Source organism: Phodopus roborovskii, unplaced genomic scaffold (assembly GCF_943737965.1).
Source record: "Phodopus roborovskii unplaced genomic scaffold, PHOROB, whole genome shotgun sequence".
Classification (NCBI taxonomy): Eukaryota; Metazoa; Chordata; class Mammalia; order Rodentia; family Cricetidae; genus Phodopus; species Phodopus roborovskii.
Window position 1 is genome coordinate 14,664,997 of NW_026126418.1, and position 12,659 is coordinate 14,677,655.

At 43.0% G+C, this 12,659-nt stretch overlaps 1 pseudogene; it reads right to left on the minus strand.

Annotated features, from left to right (window-relative positions):
• Positions 1–11,686: 11,686 nt before the first annotated feature.
• Positions 11,687–11,787, minus strand: LOC127222891 (uncharacterized; annotated as a pseudogene).
• Between the last annotated feature and the right edge of the window lie 872 nt (positions 11,788–12,659).

Genomic DNA, 12,659 nt, shown 5'->3' on the forward strand with positions numbered 1-12,659 from the left:
CAATGCAGCCCAGGAACCCCAGGGAGCCAGACCTAGGGAGGACACACCAGGAGGATTAGGATTTTCAGGACAAAGGCTGTTTCCAGGAAAGACCACCAGCAGGAGAACTGGGTGGGCCCAAGGGTCCTTGGAGAACTTTCTGTGATGTTGTGGCATCATATGAGATGTACAGGAAGCCTAGCATGTATCAAACCTGGATCTACAGACCATGGAGTGAATTTGCCCATGGGCAAGAATAAGAAGGAAGGTCAATGGGCTTGTTGAACAGCAGCAGGAGAGTGGCCAACTCTGAACTCAGTGGTCATCGGGCTGTATTCCATGGGACCTCGTGTGAAGGCATAGAAGCTGTGGATTGTCCATTAAACATCGGAAGGTTTAAGTAGAGAAGCAGTTTGCATTCTAAGTCTATTCTAATTGCAGTGAGAAAATGATTGATTTTTAACAGAGTTGAGAGTGAGCAGGGCAGCAGGGAGCAAAACCAGTGCTAGAGGCCACATGAGCCAAGAGGACAACTTGGCCTCTGAGGATGGAGCTGGCTATGAATACATTCTTCAGCATACATCCTCAGAACTGGTGGTTGCAGGATGCATAGGAAGAGCAGGATGGTAATGGTGCTTGCATTAGTTAACTCCCGAGTGGACCCTGGGAAGTCTGCATCAGCTTCATAGCAGAGGTAGTGCTTAGATGTTAGGCCACACACACCACCCACACTGGATTGTGTGTGTGTGTGTGTGTGTGTGTGTGTGTGTGTGTGTGTGTGTGTATGACTGATGTTGTCATACTCACTCCTCTCTCCATCCATAGAATGCTGTTGAGCACCATGGTGTCACACCACCAGCAAGATCGGCACAGGCTTACCTAAGGCACCAATTTACAAACACCCGCACTTACACAGCCTGCAGCATGCTGTGCACTCAACATGCTCTGTCCTCTTTAAGGAGTTTGAGCCTCAGAACTGTAAGGGACAGTCACTTTATGAACTCTCAGTTTACAGGAAGGGTAAAGTGTGGAGGCAGAGGCAAGATCCCATCACAGTCTAGACTTAGCAGTACCTGTTCCAGAGTGGTCCGGAGAAGCAAGCCCTGGCTCATTTTCTTTTTCCTGACTCTAGATGCGGAGCCCCTGCACAAAGGCTAGGCTACACAGTAAACAACCACCCATAATAATACTTTGCATCAATACCCATCCTGAGAAACCCAGCAGACAGGACTCTTCTGCATTTGAGACATGATGAATCTACACCAGATGCTGATGGCTGAGGTCACTGGCACCAAGCAGGAGGCAGGCAGGTGTAGGTCTCATTCCTTCACTTGTCACACTGTGGTTGGTCCAGCAATCCCTCAAGCTTGAGCTTTTCCTTGTCTTGCATCTGCCATCCTTCCTCTGACGGGAAGGGAGGCAGGGGAAAAGAAGAGTGAATGTTAACTATGGAGAAAAAAACCTCAAACAGCAAGATACAGAAGCAGGAAGAGCAGCTCCCTGGAAGCTGAAAATGGTAAATGATGTGGTGCCTAGGAGATGACATCCCTGGCTGGAGAAGGGCACTGTTGAGAGGAGGCAAAAGGAATAGGAGGAGAATCAACCCCAAGCATTGAAATGAGAGGAGACCTGGATCTGTGGAATGCAAACCTGCACACCCTTGGGAGGGAAGGCCTATCCATTGGTTTCTCTAGAGTTGATACTTCTTAAGGATAGGGATGATAAGTTTGATGAGCCTCCAGCAGAGGGAATATGTGGTCCTCCTGTGGGAAGGTAAGAAGTAAGCTGCACATCCCTAGATGGAGGAAAGAGAAGGGAGGTACCTGAGCAAGACAGCCCCATTCCTGCCCGGTGTGTCCCAGCCCAGCCTGTTCTAGCCATATTCTCTTCACTCAGTGGGACTAGAGCAATACCAGATGGAGTCAATATCTAGCCACCCCAATGCAATGGTGCAAAAGGAAAAAGAGTGAGTCTGGGCTTGAATTAGACATACAGCTCAGCCACACTGGAAGGGGATTTGATCAGCTGTTGCCGACCATGGAAATTGCTTTTCTGTGAAAGATAGGCTGCTGAAGAATCAAGTAGAGGCCAAGCCTTAAATCAGGGGTCAGCAAGCTTAGCTCTAAAGGACCCCTAGTAAATACTTAGGCTCTCCACTCTGAGGCTCTGGCTGTCTCTGATGATGTACTGATCAAATAGCCAGGCAACCTGTACATGAGTCATTGTGTTTGTGCTTCAGTAGAAGTTTGTTTAGGGACAATAAAATGTGAATTTGTCTCTGAAAAAAAGAAAGACAAGATCTAGAGTGGGAAAAAATAATTGTAAGACACATGTTACCAAGACAGGTATCCCAGTACACAGATATCCAGAGCACACAAACAGGTCTGGTGTAGAGGCATAGCCTTCCTAGCATGGAAGGAAGAGGCAGACAGGTCTCTCTGAGTTCAAGGCCAGCCTGGTCTGAATAGTGTTTTCAACCTTCCTAATGCTGTGACCCTTTAATACAGTTCTTCAAGTTGGCTGGCAGGACAGAAATTTACACCTACATTCTACTGTTATGAATCATAATGTAAATATTTGATATACAGGGTACCTGATGCTTGAGCCCTGTGAAATGGCCATTCAATCCCATACAAGAGATCATAAACTACAGATTGAAAACCATTGACACAGAGAGCTCCAGGCCAGTCAGAGCTACATGGTGAGACTCTGTTTCAAAAACAAAACAAAAACATGGATTTACCAAAGCACAAAAAGACAAGCAGGGACTGGAATGCAGGTTACTCCATGAACAAATCCCACGAGGGAAAACTGCCTCCGTGTCATTCCAGCTGTGTTTTGGGAAAGAGCCCTTTGGAGTCAGTGAAAAGATCAGTGATTGCCAGGAGGGAGGGAGAATGAGAGATGGCTGAGTGACTTCATAGCAGTGAATCTATTCTATGCAATACTTAATGGGGGCCACAGATCATTACACACATGTCAAAACTTACAGGATGTGCTGCTCGGTGGGTTAGCCCTACAGTGAGCTCTAGACTGTGGTTAACAGCTGTGACTCAGCATTGGCTCTGTGTGACCAGTGTTCCTCACTAATGCGAGATGATAATGATAAGAGCAGGGCTGGGGTAGGGGGGTGCATTTTGGAATTTCCCATTATTTCTGTACAAGATTTTGGTAAACTTGTACCCCCAAAGTCTGTGAATTTTTTTTTTTAAAGCTGGATGTGGTGGCTCACAGTATTCATAGTATTTAAGAGGTTAATGCAAGAGGATTGCTATAAGTTCAAGATCAGTCTGGGAAACAAAGTGAAATTTTGCCCTTAAAATAACAGCAAAGCAAGCAAACAAACAAACACAAACACCAGGCATTGAAGAAATGTATCAGTGGCTAAAAGCACTTATGAGCAGTTTTCCCATCAGCCTGGTCCCAGAGCTGCATCAGCCCCAAATAACACACAGAGACACTGTATTTGATATAAAGCTATTGGCCAGATACTAGCATTTCTTATTGGATAGTTCTGTCTTAAATATTAACTAATTTCTATTAATCTAGGTGGCCTTATCTTACTGGAGAGAGGGTCCGAACTGCTTCTCTCTAAAGTCTCTACATCTTGAATCTCCTCTACTACCTCCCCCAGAATCCTCCTTGTTTCCTAGTCCCGGCTATCTTGCCTTCCTATTTGCCAACAATGCTTTATTCATTAACCAACAAGAGAAGCATATTTACAGAATGACATCTCCCATCATTTCCTCTTTTCTGTCTAGATAAAAAGAAGGGTTTTTACTTTAACATAGCAAAATATATAACAAAACACTTATCAAATAAGAACCATAGTTAATAATATTTAGTCCTTTGACATTATCAAGAATTAAAGAAAGTATTTTATCATCTGTCTTGTCTTTGTGAGTCTAAAGTCTTACATGTAACTTATCTTTAATCCTAACTAAGGAAAACCATAACCCTGACTATCTGTCTTTAACTCCATTAAAGACCACATAAAAATAGTATATAAACTCTAGAATTAACAGAGACAACTCACTGTCTGGTCAGTCCCTGGAAGTTCTTTTGTAATCTTCCATCTTCAGCCTATAGGTCATAGTGCATCTGGAAGACTCAGCAAAGCAGGAAATTTTAAACTGTCTCACCTGTATTGGCAGTTTATCAGTCTGTGTCCTATAGAATGTCTGACAGACTCTTCTATAAAGCAGGAGCCCTATAGCAATGTCCATCTTGTTTCAGCAGTCATTTTTCTGTGGGTCTTGCATGTCCAGTTTATACAGCATAAAATCAAGGCAAGAGCAGTATCTTGCCCAAATGGCTAGTCTTGCCATTGAAAACAATTCCATAATGAGTTTCTTTGATGTCCATCTTCCTTTTTGACACAGGTGGTGTTCCCAGGAGCAGTTGTGCCTCACTGTCAAGAAAAAAACCTAAACCATTTTAAATGTCATATTTTGTAGGTCTTTGAAAGGTTTGAAGAATATTTATCTATCTCAAATATATTTCTGAATATCTAGAAATCCTAACATTATAAGTTTTGACTATTATAGGTAACTATGTATAATCTGTACTAAATTATAGATTATGCTTTTAAATGAGCTATATAAACACAATACCTAAACAAGAGGCGAGATATACGTATCACAAAATTGACCTTAAATTTGTAACAATAAATGAAAATCCATTTCAAAACAAAGTATTCATTTCTATATCATAATCCCCTTTTATCTTTTAGAAGAGATTGGTTGTGGTCATTAACCATTTATAACCAACCCCATTCAAATGAAAACAGACATTTTATAGGCAATATTTGGGAATTTAGGTGTCATTCTTTTCAAACTATTGATAGAGGGTGCTGTCCTGGGGAATCCTAAGACACAGAAATCCTGGCTGTAGTGATCTGCAAGGCTGCCTTGTCCCAGCTGTTTTGAATGTTGGATTACCTGGGACACTGTTTCAGGGGGTCTTGCTTGATCAAACCATGTTAGTCTAGAAGGAATCTACAGGTTTTTATTTTCTGTGGAAACAAACATAGAAATCTTTCCCCTAGTAACCTGTCCTTAGACTTAAATTTTGAAGTCAAAGCATTTTTTAAATACATAAATTGGATTAATCCAGCAACATCTCTTTTAACAGTTGTTGCTGTTTTCTCAGCAGTTAAAACAAGACAAAGACAACACCATAGCATACAGCATCCAGACTCTCTGTGTGCTTTTTATCTTTACATGGCTTTTTATTACTCTATTTCTTCTACTTTTATTTTTTTCATTTTTTGAGACAGGGTTTCTCTGTGTAACTTTTTCCTGTCCTGGAATTAACTCTGTATACTGGGTTTACTTTTAAATCACAGAGATCTGTTTGTCTCTGTCTCCCAAGTGCTGAAAATAAAGGCATATGCCATCACATCCAGCTACTCTCTTTTTTAAAAAAAAATATTTTATCCTGTTTCTTTTTCTCTCCCAAATCTACGTATATTTTAAAACACATTGTAAACCTTTAGAGGTTTTTCTTAATCTAAATCTGTTGTTACTGTAAATCTTTATCTTTTTTTCTGACCATGAGTCTTTTATCTGCTAAACAACATCATTGCTAAAATGAAAGCCATGACTATATTATCTGTCGTCTATCCAAGAGGGCTAGGGTAAGTTACCACCAGCACTGACAGCTGTGCTCACTGGCTTGTTCTACATTGCCATCCAGCAGCATGCTGCTGGCTTGGAGATGTGGTCATTGCCAGCTCTTGTACACACCCTTTAGTTGTTAGCAGGGCTTCTTAAAAACCTTGCGGTTTTTTGTCACCTATGTTGAGTCAGAAAACCTTCCCTTAAAGGAAATCTTTGCATGTCTCTAGCAAAACAGAGCACACCCGAGAAAAATGCTGCTACCAAGAAGACTTGTTTGTTTCTGTTCTTTTGTTTCTAAAACCCCCTTTTAAGCTTTTGTCAAGTTTTAAGTGAAAGTTCTCAGACCCCCACATTGGGCGCCATTTTGTTACAAGCCTTAACATTACTCAGGAGTCAGGATGTGTGTGCGAAGGTCCGCTAAGAGCTGGAGGTCATGGTTGACATACATGTTAGCCATATTTAGTCTAGATGGGAGGGAGAGTGGCATTCTAGTTCCCTTCTGTTATTATGAACACTCTGATCAAAAGCAATTTGGGGGAAGAAAAGGTTTGTTTGGTATACACTTCTAGGTCACAGACCACATCAACAAAGAAATCAGGCCAGGAACTTAGAGTCAGGAACTGGAGAGAGAAACACAGAGGGATGCTTCCCGCCCCACCTCGCCCATATTCCATTGGCTTTCTTACATATCCCAGGCCCACCTGCATAGGGATGATCCACCTTAGTGTTCTGGACCCTCCCACATCAGTTATCAATCAAGATAATTATTCAGAGACATGGCCACAGGCCAATATGACCTAGCCAGTCCCTCATTGAGATTATAAACTGTGTCGAGTTGTCAGAGGACACTATCAAGGACAGGTGTGTTTATAGGCGAGGCAGTACATGACCAAGTTATGAATCCCGAGTCTATCTGAGGAGCAGCAAGAGGAGCAGTGTTGATAACACAGCCAAGGCTCACATTTGATGGCTATGCACATTGACAGCATCTCTGTCCCTGAGGCTCTGAGCCCCTAGGGTTCAGAACCATCCACCCCTTTTTCTTGGGTCCTGTCTAGAGGCCATTTTACCCTATGGCCAGGTATGGGGAGTCAGAACCAAGTACCAAGGTAGTAAGAGGTAAACAATCCTAGATGATTTGAACCATAGTTCACACAGGGCAAATGAAAGCCATGGGTTTCTGAAACCAGGTACATAGGTAGGGTTGGCAAAGTTCAAAGAAGGAGGCCAGAGGATCTCAGCCACACCCAAGCAGGCACCTGGACCCAGCTCAGGCATTGGGAGGGTCCACCACGTCAGAGGAAAGACACTCTAAATTATTTGTTATTGAAATTGTTCTCATAGAACATGCAATTCCAAAAGTAATACCTTATCAATGAAGAAATATTAGAATATTCAGAAAAGTAAGGAAATATGAGGGGAATTTTTAAATCTATGCCCCAGGTCTGATCTTTTAGAAGTGGTGGTCTCACAGCATCCTGCTGCCAGCCAGAGTCAACCTCAGAGCGCTGGACCTTGCTGTCAGCTTTGAGCCCCTGGGCTTCACATCCTTGGGGCTACTCCAATGTTAGGAAGATAGCAGAAGAACTTTGTCCTTTGAGTTTGGAGAGAAAGGACTTTCTTTCCCAGAAGTATCCCATCCACAGAGAGATATTTAATGGTAGAGAATTTCATCTGAAAAAAGACAGGTCTTGTCATCTTGTCCATAGAAAATGCTGGACTAAACACAAATCCCTCCCAGATTTTTATCTGCACTGTTAAGACCCAGAGATGGGATGGCAAGCCTGTGGTCTTTGGGTCCCAGAGCCTCAAAACCAGCAAGAAGATTATGGTTGCCAACTACAGACAACTCTAGTATGTTTGACTTGTGCGCATCTTAACCACCAGACCAGAGCAGCTGCAGCTCAGGAGCCCCTCCCTCACCACGCTCAAAACCCACCACCACCCTAGTGTTCTCCCTGGATTTCCTTGCCTCCTATACTTCCAGTTCCCCTCCAGTCATTGTAGAATTCCATTTATGATCGTGAATCAAAACTATAAACAGCAGGGCTGGGAGGTGGCTCTGTGGTCACAGTGCTTACCACACAAGTCTGAGGACCTGAGGTTCAATTCCCAGGACCCACGTAGAGCCAGATGCAGTAGACTGGGTCTGTAAGTTCAGAGACCCCACACTGTAGGGCCTACAAGGAAAAGTGAGGCAAAGAGAGGGGAGTCCCTGGAAGCTGGACAGCCTGGTTTATGCAGCAACATGTCTCAAAGAAAACAGAAGGCAGGGACTGACACTGAGGTCTGTCATCTGACCTCCACACGTGTCCCACAGCATTAGTGTCTGCATTCACATGCATGAACACACATACATATGACACACACTGTGAAAGCAAAAAACTAAACTAAGAACATGTTTCTACTGCCCACATAAAATCTTTTACACTAAATACCACCTGCCTTTCCCCTCAAACTGCAACGTGTTCATTTATGCATACACCTTTGAAAATCAAATTTCTGTACCACACACCACTGTAACTTTTTTTCTCATTTGGCATTATATCATCAATATACTTTCCTGTCAATCATTAATGTTTGTATAACATTCCATCAAATAGACATACAGGGAATAATTTATCAGTTCCTACTCTTAGCTATTTAGGATGTTTTCCAATTCTTGTTATCCTGAACCACTGGGTGAATTCCATCCCTGAAAGCATTTATACCCACACCCTCATTGACTTACTGGGGTTATACTACTAAAGGCAGAAGTAGCTGATAAATGGGTGTTAACTCAGCTCAGGGAAAATAGTGAATTATATCCCAGAGACACTGGATGGAGCTTTAAAGGGACATGCTGGTTAAGAGTTAAAGACGATGCATAAGGCAACTGCAGTTCTATGGGGCTCCTAAGAGTTCCTTCTAGGGCATCACACTGCCTTCAATAGCTAACAGGAACATCTTAGGGAACTCACTTCACACAAGTGAGGGTGTGGAAGCAGAGGGGCACTCAGCTGCCATTCAAATCCACCCTGAGCTTTGATTTCTTTCTTTGTGTGTGTGTGTGTGTACTTTGGGGTTTTGCCTTCATGTATATCTGTGTGAGGATGCCACATCCCCTGAAACTGGAGTTACAGACAGTTGTGAACTGCCATGTGGGTGCTGGGAATTGAACCCAGGTCCTTTGGCAGAGCAGCGAGAGTGGCCAGTGCTCTTAACCACTGAGTCATCTCTTCAGCCCCCATATTATTCTTTTTAAAAGCTTTTTTAAAAGTGTTTGAGCATGTAAAAGCAGGTGCCCAGGAGGCCAGAGGCATCAGGTCTTGGGGGAACTGGAGTTATAGGTATTGTGAGTTGCCTGATGTGGGTGCTAGGAATTGAACCCGGGTCCTCTGCAAGAGCAGCAAGTGCTTCTAACCACTGAGCAATCTCTCCAGGTCCCTGAGCTTTGATTTCTAACTTTTTAAAAAATACCTATTTGTTTAAAATCTTTGAACTTGGTTCATTGTGACAGGGCAGGATCATTGCTGAAAACCAGAAGGAGGTTTGAGTTGAGCCCTACAATGGTTTCTGCATTAAGCCTCACAAATGAAAGCCAGATTTAACTGGATTTACTCAACCTTGACATCAAAGAAAGGAGAAGGAAGGGGAAATACATATTAAAACACACAAAATCATCTTTCTATAAAGCCTGACATTTATGAACATAATTCAGAGAAATACCTTAGAATTAATCTGGGGATTACAGCAATTTCAACACAGAATGGGCTATGAGAAACAAACAAAGTGAAATGTATTGACATCTGAAGTCTATTTTCATTGAACAACAAACAGCTTCAGAGAACACAGGGTTCTCTTAGCTATTAGCAATTCATTTTCTCCCCACAGGCTCCGAGCAATTTTAATCACATACAATATATTAAAAAGTCCGCTTTAGGATTTACCTGCACAAGATTGCAAAGCAAGAAATATTATAAGATTCTATGACAGTCTCAAAGCAGAATTACAGATGTGTGCATCCGGCACCGGACAGGAAAGGGTGGGGGGAGGAATGATTCAGTCAGCAATCTCCCTCCAAGGACTTGATGTTAATTTCAATTCACTGCCAAGCAGCTTTGTAAAGGATTATTCAGGAAAACAAATAACCAGGCTGTTTGATAAGAAGGGAGGAGGGGGATTATTTTCCTGGGATTTTCATTTAGAAGGCCGGGAGTTTCTGCTCACCCACAGCCTCAGCTTCTCCTCTGGAAACTGGAAATGGCAGCACCCCTCAGTATGGACAGTGTGCGCTGGTCTCTTCTCCAGTGCAGGGCACACAAGGGGCACTCACTTAAAGGATAGTTGCTTTTTAGCTGTATGTGGTGGCGTCCACCTACCCTCACAACAGTGGGGTCTGAGGCAGGAGGAGCCTGAGTTGGTGGCTAGCCTGGCCTGCATAGTTAATTCAAGGTAGCTTAGGTTACATTTTTATTAACATGGTTCATGGCAAAAGCTGATTGATTTTTAATGTAGCTGTAATAAATGCCACCAATAGGTATAACATACCTTTCTAAAATTGGTCTTTTTTCTTTATTTCTTCCACCTCTATAGAGTAACCTGGCTAAAAGCCATGTTGGGTGTTTTCAGATGGAAGACATCAAAAAATAGCCTCTTATATTGAGTGCTTCCCACACATCGGATGCTTTGTATTAGTAAGCCAACCCTTCCAGGCAAATTTACCATTGATAAAATTGAGATCGATAGACATTAAATGGTTCTTCAATTGGCAGGAAGCAGTAGAGAAGGGCTGAGATGAGAAAAGTGGTAATTTGGGCAATGATATCTAAAGAGAGAGAAGCGTGTGTGTGTGTGTGTGTGTGTGTGTGTGTGTGTGTGTGTGTGTGTGTGTGTGTGCGTGCGTGAGAGAGAGAGAGAGAGAGAGAGAGAGAGAGAGAGGGAGAGAGAGGGAGGGAGAGAGGGAGAGGGAGAGTCTATTTGAAGCACATACACTGGTCCATATACCTGTGTGGCTGGTGATTCCAACAGAAGTTGATGCTATAGTCTTCCTTTGAGGAGACCTCAGTCTCATCTCTTAAGGCCTTCAACTGACCAGATGATGCTTGCTTACATTCAGAGGACAACATAATTCATTCAAAGTCTACTGACTCAAATGTCAATCATACATGAAAAGCATAACTTCACAGCAACAACTACGTAGGTGTTCAAGCAACTGAGCACAGCAGTCTTCAAGGTTAGCATATGGAGGGGACCAGCGCTGAGGGGCTGGGGATATTGCCTATGTTGCCTGGTTGGGGAAGGATTAAATGGGGGCACTGAACATATAGTACTTGGAATACTTTCAGCACACAATATATTTTAGTTCTTAGGGACAGATCCAGCTGAGGATAAAACACTCTGTAATGACATGATATGTATTGTTATTAAGGGACAGAGCCCAAGTCATGTGTCAGTTTCTTTTTTTTAATTAAATTTTTAAAATTTATTTTGTAACCAACCACAGTTTCCCCTCCTTCCTCTCCTCCCATTCCCTCCCCCACTTCCTTTCTACCCCATCATCCATTCCTCAGAAAGTGTAAGTAAGGCCTCCCATGGGAGTCAACAAAGCTTGGCACTAAAGTTGAGGCAGGACCAAGCTCCTCCCCTCTGCATCAAGGCTGAGTGAGGCACCCCACCACAGGGAATAGGTTCCAAAAAGCCAGCTCAAGCACTAGGAATAGATTCTGGTCCCACTGCTAGGGGCCCCATGAACATACCAAGCTACATAACTGTCACCCACACGCAGAAGACCTAGGTCAGTCCCATGCAGGCTCCCTAGTTGCTGGTCTAGACTCCTTGAGTTCCCATGATCTCGGGTCATCTGTTTCTGTGGGTTTTCCATCATGATCTTGACCCCCTCTTGCTCATATATTCCCTCCTCCCTCTCTTCAACTGGACTCCCAGAGATCAGTCCAGTGCTTGACCATATATCTCTGCACCCTCTCCACTATTGCTTGGAATCCTAGCTGGGGTCATCCTTGTAAATTCCTGGGAGTTTCTCTGGCACCAGATTTCCCCCTAAGCTCATAATGGTCCCCTCTATCAAGATACCTCTGTCATTGAAGAAAAATATAGGACACTTCACAAATTTGTGTCATCCTTACTCAAGGGCCATGCTAATTCTCTCTGTATTGTTCCAATTTTAGAATATGTGTTGCCAAAGCACATATATAAGCGTCTAAGCCTGTACTGTCTAAGGTGGCCATCAAACAGAGCAGCTACAAGTATTTTTATATGACTAGGGTGACTAGAAATTAAATGTAAATATAAAACCTAAAGCAGCAAAAAGTTATAAACACTGATATGATCCGGGTACCAGCATATATCTGGATGAATAAGAGATAACCACAGTTATTTCACTGTTACTTTTCACTTGTCTTAAATGTGGCCACCAGGGAATTTTAAAGACACACATAGATGGTTTGCATGAAATTTCACCAGACAGTGCTGCTCCAAATGTGAACACAAGCCCTGTACAGAACATGCTAAACAGGGAAATACAGCCTCCATGTGTCTTGGTTTTAGGATCATTTGAAGATTTATTTATTTGTTGTTGTTTGTGTGTATGCATGCTCAAGTGTACACATGTACACCACACACACGCTGGTGTCTTTGGAGGCCAGAAGAGAATGTCTTTTGGAGGTGCAATTACAGGTGACTGTGAGCACTCAATGGGGGTCCTCTGTAAGAGCATCAAATGCTCTTCACCAGTAAGCCTGGAGATGAGATCTTCATTTATCAGGGATACCATTAAAAGAGGGGAAAGGCACAGGGCTGGTGTGATGGTAAGTTCCTGTCAACATGAAACAAGCTATAGTTACTTGGGAAGAGTGATGGTAATTGAGGGATTTTCTCCATCAGCTTGGCTGTATACAAGTCTGTGGGACATTTTCTTCATTGATTGATGTGAGAGGCTGCTTCCCATGCAGGTGGTGGTGCCACGCTTGGGCAGGTGGTCCTGGATGCTTCAGTTCCCACACCAGGTTTCTGCCCTGAGTTCCTGCCCTGACTTCCTAGATGATACAGAATGTATGTGAA